The 12972-nt window shown below is 36.9% G+C and overlaps 1 long non-coding RNA gene across 1 annotated transcript in view; it reads left to right on the top strand.

The window, feature by feature from the left end:
- Positions 1–1735: 1735 nt before the first annotated feature.
- LOC118160755 overlaps positions 1736–12972 on the top strand; it is a 28772-nt gene continuing 17535 nt past the window's right edge. The window contains exon 1 of the long non-coding RNA XR_004747659.1: positions 1736–1917. This is a non-coding gene — a long non-coding RNA (uncharacterized LOC118160755). The remainder of the gene's footprint in view (positions 1918–12972) is intronic.

Genomic DNA, 12972 nt, shown 5'->3' with positions numbered 1-12972 from the left:
CCCCCAATCTCATGCACAAACTTCTGTTCTCCAACTGTCTGCTACAGTGCCATCCGCCTCAGATTTAGGGTGTATTATACAATTACAATGTCTTGATATGTAGCTAAAGTTTTGTTTTCATTCATGATTCTAATGTAGAAAGGATGATTTTGGTTATAACTGGTGATCAATCACCAATTTACAACTGCAACAAGTTCATTGTATATGTGATCATGGAATATAATTTGATCTCGACTGAAGGATGACAAGGCATGCAGCACCTCAAATGAATATTTTTTTTTGCAGTGAATAGTTATTAGTTTTTGTTTGGATCTCAGGAGTCAAAGCTTCTGCTTTTGTATCTTTGATAGTTAGAGTCTTAGCCTAGATCTTCCACTTTTAGCAAGTCTTTATGATCTTCTCTTTTAAAATAAAACAAGAACTTCAGGCATGTGTGGATAAAAGGATATTGAAGTACCACTAGCCAATTTTTTTTTCACTCAAAACTGCTTTGATTGAAATCTTCTCTATTCTACTGACAAACTAATTTTTCACAAAAAGTACTTCTATTTCCTTATTCGGCTCTGAAAAACAGAAAACCCAGAAGTTAACAGAAGACATTCAATTCAGGAAGGTTGTGGAGTTGTAATTTGGACACTTCTGTTCTTCTCCAGTCTAAGTTTTCCTGAAGCTCACTTCTTCCTGTGCACTGTTGCTTCTTTCTCTGGGGAGGTGTCTGGCACATGTATGGGGATTAGTGTCATCTGAAGCCCTGCTCCCAGTAAACATCGCAGCTGCATTTCTAAATCAAAACACAGTCATTTTTGGTTCCTCACCGAATTTTGCAACAGAGTCTATGGTTTACAGTTCCCTCTGTAGAAAAGTACCTTGTTTTCTTGAAATTTGTCACATGAAAAACAATTTAACAGTTCATATTCCATGGGTTACTTCTGATTTATTTTATGAATACAAAGGTAAAAAAGAGCAAGCTTGGTGGTGCTTTTGATGGGTTTTGAACTTGCTGTCATAACTTGCAGTCTAAAGTGATACAGTCTTCATTCAATTCTTTTTTCTTGCCATATTTCAAAATAATGACAACAGATTGTGGAGCTGGGTACCATTAGACATTTGAAGACTCCTAGTTTACTGAGTCAGTATGTTCTTTAAAAGACAATACAAATGTCAGAAAATATAGAGATTTGCACAAGGTCCTCAAGGACTTTCCAGATTTCTGGGTATGGTAGCAGATTTATTTATCTATTTATTTATCTTATTGATGTATTTATTTATGTATTGAAATCTGCATACTACAGCAGTTGAGCACAAAATTTAGTATCCTTCTACAGAATAATTAGAAACTTAAGGATGAAAAGGGTCCATTCAGCCTGCTCCTCCTCATGGCCCCCAGGACAAGCAGGCTGGGTCTCCACCAACGTGCTGCTCAGTAATTTTTTACAGCAGTCAGTGTACATTTTATTCACCCACTACCTTTGTGCAGCCTCCATGCTGAGGGAGAAGGCAGCCCAAACTGCTGGTGGCAGGGTGAGCTGGGCAGGTGTTGGAGAAGCTTCTGGAAAATGGAGGGGGGGGGGGGGGGAGAATTATTGTGAGGCCCTGGCCCAGGGTGGCCATGTCTGCTAAGGGGGGCTCAGCTGCTGATCTCTCCTTAATGCTTTACAATGCGTAGCTGTAATCTTGTTTATTTAGTTAGTTAGTTAGTTAGTTTTCCTTTAATGGATGATAGCTTACACTTAACACGTTGAAGTTAATTGACAGTGATCTAATTTCTAACTCAGAAATGAGTGCAGCGCAGAGGTGGGCTAGGCCCTTGGATGGATTGAAAGGCTGAAGCGGCACTAACAGATGTTAACTAAAATGTTGCCCAAGTGTTTGATCTGACTTTTTTCCACTTTTCTGATCAATGGTTGGACAGCTTTGGTAAGTGTAATTGACAAAACTAAGAAGGATGAGGAAATACGTTTCTAGTCCAAAGAAGATGAAGTGACATTAGTTGCAGAGCACATCCAGCCTCTTGGTGTTCATATTGAGCCATCTTTAACAAGAGGCTCTTGTAAAATGTCATAGCAAAACCTCGTTTGTATTTTATTTATCTCTGACACATTTAGTGAAAATGTGCAAACATCTAGAGTAAATGAATTTAAAAATACCAGATGAAAGGGAGACATGATAACTTAAGGTGCTTCACTGATAGTTTATTAAAAATGACGTATTGCAAGAATTGTATTATCTAGTGCAGTGTTTTTTAGGTATTGTATTATGATAACAATTTTCCTTCAGCGTGTGATGCCTTCAAAGTCACCGTATCATCTGGTAAGTTAAGAATTGACCTGTGTTTCTGCTGCAGAACTCGGAAATGAATTTTAGTGGTCATGTTCCATTTTATGCATCTGCACAGTTGAAGAGTAATATATATGGATCTGGTGCCTCTGACTTGATTCTACATAAAGTTCAAGTGGGAAGCAAAGATCGCAGCAGCCACTAGTGTCACAGTAGAATGACCCTTGCTGCATAACAAGTTGTTAGCAGCTGAAATTGCTTCCTGCACCTGATGAAGGCATGAGGGGGTGAAGGCTGGGTTTCGCCCACATCTCAAGCATTATTAAGTGTGACCATCTGAACTAAGGCCTGTAAGCTGAGGTATTCAGCCATGTGACGGCAGAAGCAAGTGTCACATTTCTGTCTTCCCGTAAACACTCCTTACAATTGCCAAACATAAACTGTTCGGTCACTTTCGTACTGTATTCAATAGATATTTAAGGGAAAGGTAGAACATTTGATATTTAAAATATCTAGCATATTATTGTTAAATGCAGCTTTTTCAGAGTCAGCTTCTGAACATATCTGTATTGTACAGATAAATGGAAAAATATTTTCACTTGAAGTAGAGAGGTGTGTTCCTGCAGCCTTCAAAGCTGTAGTATTGCCAGCCTTGTGGACTCGATAATTTAATAAACCAGTCTGATCTTGCAGAGACCTAGCAGATAAAACCGTATATGCAGAAAGAACTGTTCCTCTTATGACCCTCCTTTTCCAAATTTGCCATTTCAAATAGTAGCCAAATTCAGTGCCCTAGGAAAGAGAACGTTCAAGACATTAAAAATGGCCTAGTTTTCTCATTACAGCTTTTCCTGAGATGATATTAAAATGGATAAATTCTGCATTTGGTTATGTGACTTTATCATATTCTCATCGTCATAGGGTGAGGAAACAGAAATGCAGGTGACTAAGAGTGTTAGCAATAAGGCCCATGCTCATACAGACATTCTTTAGATACATAGTATTTGTTGAATGAGTTTTTTTGCTTGTTTGTTTGTTTGTTTGTTTGTTTTTTCCTCACTATAGACCAGTTATTGTCATGCTTGTATTGGAAGCTTCCATTTAGAAATGGACTTTGGGAGTCTGAATGGATGTAGGTGACCAGGCATGTCCAATTGTAACATCCATATAAGAGAGTCTTCAAGGGAATAGAATTACTTCTGCTAGGAATGGCCTTAGTATTTTTCAAGTGTTCTGGAGCTGAACTCAGTTTCCTTTCTATAAGCAGTCACATAAAAAATAAAATCAGAATGCTTTTTCAATTTTCATTTCTGTGACTGATTTACCTTTGGCTGTTGACTGTGGCAGTTTCTCAAAAAACCCTCTGCATTCTGCCTCACCGTTCTTCACTTGGGAAGCGCGAAACTGATGTCTATAACCAAATTATAATCAGAAGTGGTAGATAATCACTTCTCTAATGCCAAGAATATTTTCTGAAATTCTGGATTTGTTCAGACTTGGATTTAAAAGGCTGTCATGTTATAGACAGGTCAAGAAATGCCAATAAATAAGGTTTTTTGCCTTTTTTCCACTGAGCTAAATTCAGGGTGGCAGGGATTCTAGTTACTCATTTTGTGCTTATGCCGTACTCTCGGCTCTTGTGGTAGGAGAGCTCTCTCCAAGATACGTGTTATAGACTAGGAAAAACAAATACCAACCAGGGAATTAGAAAATAAATAATGTTCTTGTTAATCTAAGATGACAGTGTTTTACAAAAGAATCTGGCATCAAAGGAGGGAACAAGCACTGCTGGGAACTCACTGTTTTTAGAACTCACAGATTATAGCCCAGAATGGCACACTAGAAACTTGTGAGTAAAACCCGTTGTATGCTTACTGACATCTGGATGGCTGCCAACATCTTCATTTCAATAATTGCATGCTCTCAGTGATTCTTATACTATACAAGAAACAGATCCTGGGGACAGTGAGAGGGAAGCAAGTTCTTTTTTTTTGGTGTGTGTGTGTGTATGTGTACGTAGGTATAAATGACTAAGTGTTGTAGAAAGAAACACAATACACTTTAATACTTCATTCCAGGAATGCTGGTGGGATCTGGATTAATATCAAACAAAGAAAAAAAATGGAGGAAATGTAGATAATCTTAACTGCTTGCTCAGATCTTTAAATTTGCTTGCTTAAACTTTTATTCACTTGGTTTTCATGAACAATCAGATAATTGGGAACTTTACTGGAAAGCTCTACCTTTGGAATGTGGTAATGTGTGTTCTGTGTAGTTAAGTTTCTCTAGTATTTTTTTTTGTCAGGCAAACTATCACTGTGTAAGGCAACCCTGCTCATGTTTTTCACATTTTTTTTTTTTTTCCCCTCATGGAGTATGTATTTGTATGTCACAAAGCCAGTTACTCGTGGAAATCAATTTTTAAATAACTGTGCATGTCTATTCTCAGAAGTAGGTTATGTTTGTTCATCCAGTCAGGAAATGGAAAAATGCCACATTATCTTTTTTTTGAACAAAGCTCAGCAAAAGTCTGAATAGTTGCTGCTGAGTCCTACGTTGGAAAATGCTGAGAAGAGATTTGGATGCATTTAAATAATGCAATTCCATTCAGAGTGATCTAGGAAAATGATGAAAAAGAGGCTTAGTTTGTCAAACATATTATTCATGGCAAATCATTCATTCAAATTTAACAAGCATGCAACAGATGCTGTATTTTGCATGCTGCTACACTAGTTCTTCAGTTACTCTTTAAAAAGTGACATGTACTAAGGAGTCTCCATCCTTACTCCTCATGCAGGCTAGATCATCAGAAATGTTTTCCTGTAGCTTCAGGCAATATCATCATTCCCTGTCTTGCGCTCAGTTCAATTAAGACAATATGCATTTAATCCTCACTGCTCTCCTTTTATCTCCCCTTCTTATGTTTCTACTGCACTGTTTTTCTTCACTATATGAGAGTGGTCCTGAATACTGATAAAGTTAATCTTGGTGTAAATTACCAGAGAAACAGGCTAGCCTTGTGTTGTCCGGTCTTGCAAACATCAAACTTTCTGTGTTCAGAAGGTTCCAAGAATTACCTATATTATCAATCTTTATTTTGCACACAGTTTAAATCCAGGTGCAAATTTCCCAGTGAAGACTCAATACAAAATAAAACAAAATTATATCAGTTCTCATAAGGCCTGTATTAATGTTAAGGATTAGAAACCCCCAGAAGTTAGTCTGGTCCAACAGCGAAGTTCCTGCTGTATGGTAATAGTACAGTTGTTGTTGTTATTGCTTTGTTTCTCTATGTTTCTTGGTCTTCATTTTTTGATTTTTTAAGCCATTGAGTCCTCATGGAGGCTTTTCTACTCACCTTTCACTTTTTTTTTTCTTTTTTTTTTTTTTTTAATCTTAATTGAAATTGAATGAATTTGAAAGATGAACTTCTGAGGTGTTTCAACATAAAAAAGGAAGCGGTTCACCTCCGCTCTCAAAAAAAGCTGCATTATTCAGGATATCAGGCTAAATCTTGAAGCCCGAGAGGCCAGATTAAGTGACTGACGGAGTCTGCATGCTGTTACATGCAATTGTTTGGTGCACCCTTTGTCCTTTTTCAAAAGTGCCTATGCACTATTTCTGACTCATCAGTTGCTTTGCTTGTTAAAAAATGAATTTATACGCTCGTGCCCAAGTCAAGATACAGCTTGGACAATACACAGAAAGAATCTTGGGGAAGCTTTCAGAGGCTCATATGGTCATTGTAAATATATTTTCCCCTTATTTTTAGTAATTGTTTTATCGCACTATCTACAGTTTATGCTTGAAGTTATTTTTGTGTGCATCATCTGCAGAGTAATCTCATGACTGAGAGCAAATGAAACTGCTTGTTATTAGAGGGACTACACAGAGTATTTGCAACAACATTACAGGACAAATAAAACAATAAAAAAAACTTTAATAGAGTACAAGCAAAATCACATCCCCTGTCTCAGATTTTTGATTATATGGTAGTGGAAATACTTGTTAAGGCATTTATATTACAGATCTAAGGATAATATTTTAAAAGACTTAGTTTAAAATATTTTAAAATAGTTTTAAGCTAAATTTTAAAATTTAATTTTAATGGCAAAAGTCTATTTTTTAACAAGGTATCAACATAACAAATGAAATTTCATTTAAAAATTTACATTAGAAATCTCACAAAAGAGGCAAAAAGGTTATCCAGTTTTTAAACTTTGCAGTGATGCTGAAGTAGAGATGAACTTGATTGTCTTTGTCCTTCAAAACAAATTTTCCAGTTCATATTTTTTGTTTTCTGAGTGACTCCTATTTATAATAGACCAAGCCTCAAACGTTAGATCAAAATGAACAGAGCATTAAAGTTGTTTACATCTAGGTTTTGCCTTCGTTATTTTTTATATTTTTTTTCCTTTATATATATATATATATTTAAATTCAAGCACATTTTATGTCTGGGATATTATGTCGTGATTGCCTTGTGTTTCAGGGACAAGGGAAGTATTCAGTGTACCTGTTAATTTGATTGTAAACCAGTTTGTTTGATTTGGTTTGAATTTTTCATTCGACAAAAACAAAAGCACGGATAAAATGCTTTGGTTTGGATTTTTGATTTGACAAAAACAACAGAAGCATTCAAAATCAGGACAGCATTCTGTCTTTCCCAGATTTTTATTGTTTTGTTTTATTTCATTTTTATATTTATTTTATTATATTGTATTATTTACTTATTTTATTTTATTTTATTTTATTTTATTTTATTTTATTTTATTTTATTTTATTTTATTTTATTTTATACTTTAGAACCTGATCATTGCTTTCCAGAAAATACTGTTTTTATCTGTTGTGGCCTTTAATGCTGTTGAAGTTCATGTGTACCTATGCATATGTTAAAGAGAAAAAATGCTAGAATTAACTTGTTGGTTGTTTGGGCCTCATCTTTTGGTAATCCAAATGCTTAACCTGTTCAGAATGTATAAAATGTAAACCTGTGTTGTAGTTTAGTTATACTGTATATATGAGATATTACGATAGGTAATACTGGAAGTTAGGAAAGTACAAGAAATACTACATTTATCTTAATGTTTACTATGCAGCAGTAATAATCTTGTTTTAACCCACTTTTAAACGTACCACCTGATGTATTAGCCATCACTGATCTCTCAGTTTTAGCCCTTTTGTCAGTCCATTTTCCATGTTTCTGTTGCTGGTCTGATTCGGAAAATGACATTCCTAGTTGGAGTAGTAGGCAGGTGTGCTGTATCTCTCTGGCATATCCTCCAGCACTCTGCTGCCTTGGTTTAAACAGGGGCTGCTGCTGAAACTAGAAACATGTCCAAGGTGTGCCATACAGCCTGAAGTCCATTTAGCTGGAGAAAGGGGGACTCTCTGCCTCACCCCTTGCTCTCCTGGTTTTTGTGGCACCATGTTGATGAACTTGCCCATGGAATTCAAATGCATCCTTTTATTTATTTTAAACCTTTTTTTTTTAGTGGTTTAGAGTATTTTCTAAGACATCCAATTTCTAAACCTTTCAAGTGGAAGGCAGTTGATCTTCAGAAACTGATATTCTTTCGTGTTTCATTTTTTTTTTTAATACAAGCCCACACAGAGGAAGCAGAGAACAGAGACATATTGAATACTGAGATTTTCCCATTCTATGACAATTACAGAAGCCTCTCCTGCTAAATAACTGCTTTTTGATCCACTGGGGTAATTCAGTATTCAGTAACCCTTCTAAATTTCTCTTTTTGTGAAGTAGTGTAGAGATTTTACCTTTGGCTCCAGTACAGACAGTGATGGCAATACATACCAAAGATTTATTTTACACAGATTGCAAAGGAGAATCTTTTTTTTTCATTTTTTTTCTTTTTTTTTTTTCTTTGAACTGTTAAAAAATTACTTAAACATTTCATATTTTGCAGAAAGTAGCCAAAATATGCTCATCAGTATACTTTGATAGACGTGTTCTAAGAGAACATGCCTGCAGAGTTTTAAACAAAGGTAAACAAAAATCTTCCCTAGAAAAGTAATTGAAGACTGAGAAGTACATTAGTGCATTGTTGCCTGGACTTCATTGTAGTGATTTTCATTTGGTGGTTATGTTCTTCTGGAGCTCTGTTCTTGCATTCCGTGTTACGTGCCTGTGCCCCTCATAGTTCAGAAGAGACGTATTATGCTCAGCATGCTTTATTGTGTCTGATTTATTTTATATATTATATATATATATATATATATATATATATATATATTCTGGGAGGGACTGGGGGAGGCAGCCAGAGATTACACCTGGACCTGAAAGTAAAGTTCAGAGTGAGTGTGAGAAAAGGAAAATTGGGCAAAAGGAGGAAGGAGAGAAACTGCTTGGGTAATAAGCTGGGGTGTGAAGTTGTAGGGGAGGAAGGAAAATGTAGGCAACTGAAAAAACAAACAAACAAACAAACAAACAACAACAACAAAAGCAATAGCTTTCAGGATACCAGCCCTTTTTTGTCTGTTCCAGTCACATCACTTGGTCCAATTAATTGCCTTTTCCTAAAAGAATTGCTTTCTTCCAGTATATTCATATTCAAAACTTCACTGCTATGGTGCAGAAATAATATGGGAATGTTACCAGAGTGGAAAAGTCTAAATTGCTTGTATTAAAAGGAAAACACATAATTCACATAATCGTTGTTGATTCAGTATAAATACAGAGTTTTAAGGTCTACATTAGGAGATGATTAGTATGCTTAATATGGAAGCACATCTTAGCACATTTTCCAGTGTAACATTTCTAGCTTTATTTTGTGTATGTATGTAAAGAATTGATGTCTCTTTTGTGGCTCATAAAGAAATTCCCTGAGTTAAACCTATGTTTTTCACTAGTTAAGGCATACTAGTGTTGAGATGTGAGTTCAGCATTTACATTTAAATTTACAGTTCTACGTATGGATGATTTCTTAAATTAAGATTTAGGCTCTGGATTTTTTTGAAGAAGAAGAAATCTTGGGATTGGTAGAGATTCTGCAAAGTAACCCTTGTAACATATCAGACTGTTCTTCTGCCATCTCTTTTCCGTGACTGCTGCATGGAATCTGGGCTGACACTAATCTGGAAGGACAGTCACACCTCATGAAAGAATCATCACTACTAATCAAATCAGAACGAAAATGCACTACTCTGCATCACTGGAGACATTTCACGTGCTGAATATTTCATGTACTGTGTGCTGTAGCTGTAGACAAAATCCTCTCAGTAGCTCTCATTGCGTGCAAATATTTACTCAGACACTCTGGTGTGGTTGAACTGGTGTGCAGCAACACCAGGAAGCCTTGAGTGATCCTTATAAGTAATGGTAATTACATGTGACTCCACACATGCTAGGTCAGAGTGGCTTGCGGACAGCCCCTCGCTTTGTCAAAGCTCCCCTTGCCTGCATGATTAAGTGGGCAGTGTGCCACAGGAAATTTGATGCATACAGGATGACAAATGTCTGTTTTGGCTGCTGAGAATTGAACTCAATCGTAGATCTGCAGAAACATCAAAACACAATCAAGGGCTGACATCAAACCCGTGAGCCAGGAGAATTCCTGAGGCAAAAAGGGTTGAACTTGAAAGAACAAGGAAAGAGTGCTTTAGTTTGTACGCTGGTACACCAGTCTGTTTCTGCTGACTTGTTACACGGAGGGGTGGGGGAAGTAACAACCCAGAAAAATGTGTCTCTGCCTTTTCAGTTATTCTTTGCATTAGAGTTGTACCAGTAGAGTGGCAAAAGAGCAGAACAATACAAGACAGTAGCTTTGCTTTTCATTTCTATATTTAGCCTTTTATTTTTTTTCCCTAAAGTGTACAAGATAATTTTGAATATCTGTAATGAAAGGAGTGCTTACATCTGTTTTTACCTTGATAATATCTCCCTGTGACATCAGAAAGAACTCCCTGCCCCAAATGCTCTCTTCACCTGCTGCTTTTATGATTGTTTGATCTTACGTGACCACTGTTATAAAAAGTTGTCCTATTTTCTTACTTGCCTGTTGCTTATGCTTGGTACCATGGTAAGTGATAACATGAGAGGTAAGACTTCATTAGATGCCTCCCCGTACAGGTAAGGACTGAGTTCCCCTTATTTTCAAGTCCTAGGACATGGTGTGAACAACCTGAACGGTGCTGTAGGTTGATACGCAGGATGGAGTCCATTTCCAGGTTGGAAGCAGGCCATGGCTTTGCAACACAAACATCATTTTTGAGTGGAGCATAGTGGCTGTATTCCCTTATGTTCTTTGTGAGTGATGACAGAGATTGTTTTTGGCAACTGGATCCTACATCAAGCTTGTTCTGTGGTCTTCATTTTAACTAGAGCACTTCTGCATCAGCATTTCTGGTGCTCACTTACAGCCTTACAAGGTTTATAGCCCTTCCTGAGTACACAGTTAAGAGAGATGTCATGCAGAGTTGCAGTGATGTGTCCTCTTCCCAGCTTCTGTAATGCTCTGTTTTACAGAGGGGACTTTGCTTTGATCTTGTATTCTGGGCCTTGATACTTCTGGAGCCATTACAGCTCTAGGAGCTTGTCCCTGGACAAGAGTAGAGTTGGTACATAGTATGGCAGCCTGTGGCGAGGGATTGTTGGTACTGATTTGGGTTTTGAAAGCAAATTGTTTAATAAAGCATAATGAACGGCTTAGCTGGGGTAGTTGCCAACTGTCAGCATTTTCTTTCTTGTGCTGATGTGACTGTAAGGAGATTTCCTGTATTTCAGAAAAAAAAAAATCCATGTGAAGTGGAGGGTAAAAAATTGTAGGTTGTTTATGCACTAAAGCATTATCAGTGTTGAGATTCTGCTGTGCTAGGTGCTTGTAAAGCACAGATGTACCCATAAACCCGAAGAGCCCAGCACTGATTTTGTCGTCCTAGTACACCAAAGGTGGGGACAAAATTGCCTTGCCTTGCCTGACAGGGCTGCTCATCAAATAATAAAAAATATTCTTAAACAGGAGTTCAGGAGTTGTGAACAGAGTGTTAAAAAAGTTATTTGCTGAATTTGGGCAGTCTGTGGAGTTGGCCAAATAATGAACCATTGAAAGCAATTTGAAGCAAATGTCAATATTTGTCAGATAAATTGCTTTCAATAAATATTTTTTCCAGGCTCTAATCATTCGCTAGGAGACTCAATGATGTCTCTAAAGCAAAGACACATAAGGAGTACAAAAGCACCATATGCAGGGGTGCTTCCAGAGAAGGGTGTCCGTAGATGGGCAGAATTCCTCACAGTGTAACTTCTGCTCCGTCTTGTGGGCACATTCCGCCATACAGCCCCAGTCTAATGAAGTAGGGAACATTATAATTGCTCCATCCCAGTCCAATTGAGTGTCCAGAGACTCTTCTGGCTGTGGCTGTGTTAAATACAGAGGATTACAACCTGGTCAGATAAGTGATAAACAGAAACATCTATAAATAGAGACATTGGGCATAATTGTTTTGGTGTGGGCTGGGGATACATGATCAAGTAAAACTGTCACAGCCTAAAAAAGAGCATCAAAATATAAGCAAAAAAAACCTGAAGAATATCCCTGCAAATACACAAAGCAAGCTCTGAAAACAGCTTAGCCTTCTTCCAAGAATGACAGATTTATTTTCTGGATGAAAATGGATAAATTTGTCATACTCCCAGCTGCTGTCCTTCAGCATGCAAACTACTTTTTCATGCAGCAGCATAAATGCTATGTGCCCCAAGGCTTATGGTCTTGAGTTCTTCCTGTTAATGCCTGGATCTGCAGTGGGAGAGGGAAACTCTGTTGGTATAGTGCATGTCCTTCCTCAGTTGTGGTCTTGGGGTTTTGGATTTCACAAATAGCCTAGCTCTGGAAATCTAAATTGCACATTAAAAGCCAGAGATTGATAGTATTTTTTAATTTTTATTTTTTTGGGAATAGCTGATTCTTGAATGGCAGAATTCACAATGCAATAAGAGCATTTGTCTTTTCCATAAGTGCTTTCTTCAAGCAGAACACTTGAAGATGTAAGCATGATTGTTTGCTTCTGTAAGCAAAATGGTGTTTGAAAAGAAAGACTTTTTCTTAAGCTTTAATATGTATACTCATGTATAACATCACAAGATCATGCTGTTACTTGATGTGGCTTTATGTCTCCTTCTGGATGGATTTACATGATGTCAGCCTCTTTAAACTAGATTGAATCTGAAAGAACTGCTGATTGTCTTTTTTTTTTTTTTTTTCTTTCTTTTTTATACAGAGGTGGGCCTCTGGTCTCTCTGTTTTCTTTTGAATGTCTGAAAAACATTTTGAACGTTGCAAATTTCATCCTTTTGAAGAAGTTATGCTTTTGAGAAAGCATGTGAATGAACTATTGCAGGGTAAGCAGTATGAGTTGCTATTAGGCTTTTTGAGGATTTTTTAAATTATTTTTATTTTTTTTACATCATGATCTTTCTAAGGAGTTGTTCCTCATTTCTGGACTGTAGTGGGGTGACCCAATTTTGTTTTGTTCCTATCAAGAAAAGTTGCAACAGTTTTGATATGAGGTGTATCAAGTTCTGTGGAAATTAACTTTACTATTTTGGATTTAATAAAGGCAAATCCTGATAATAATTGCAAGCATTCACAGCATCTCATGACAACTAAGAAATGAATGTGTCACTACTCTTGAGTGTTGAGCTGCAGAATGGAGTCACTTGGTATGGTTATCTTTGGA

The sequence above is a fragment of the Oxyura jamaicensis genome, chromosome 1 (assembly GCF_011077185.1).
Source record: "Oxyura jamaicensis isolate SHBP4307 breed ruddy duck chromosome 1, BPBGC_Ojam_1.0, whole genome shotgun sequence".
NCBI classification, from domain to species: Eukaryota; Metazoa; Chordata; class Aves; order Anseriformes; family Anatidae; genus Oxyura; species Oxyura jamaicensis.
Note: the sequence above shows the minus strand (reverse complement) of the source record. Positions and strands in the feature narration are given on the sequence as shown.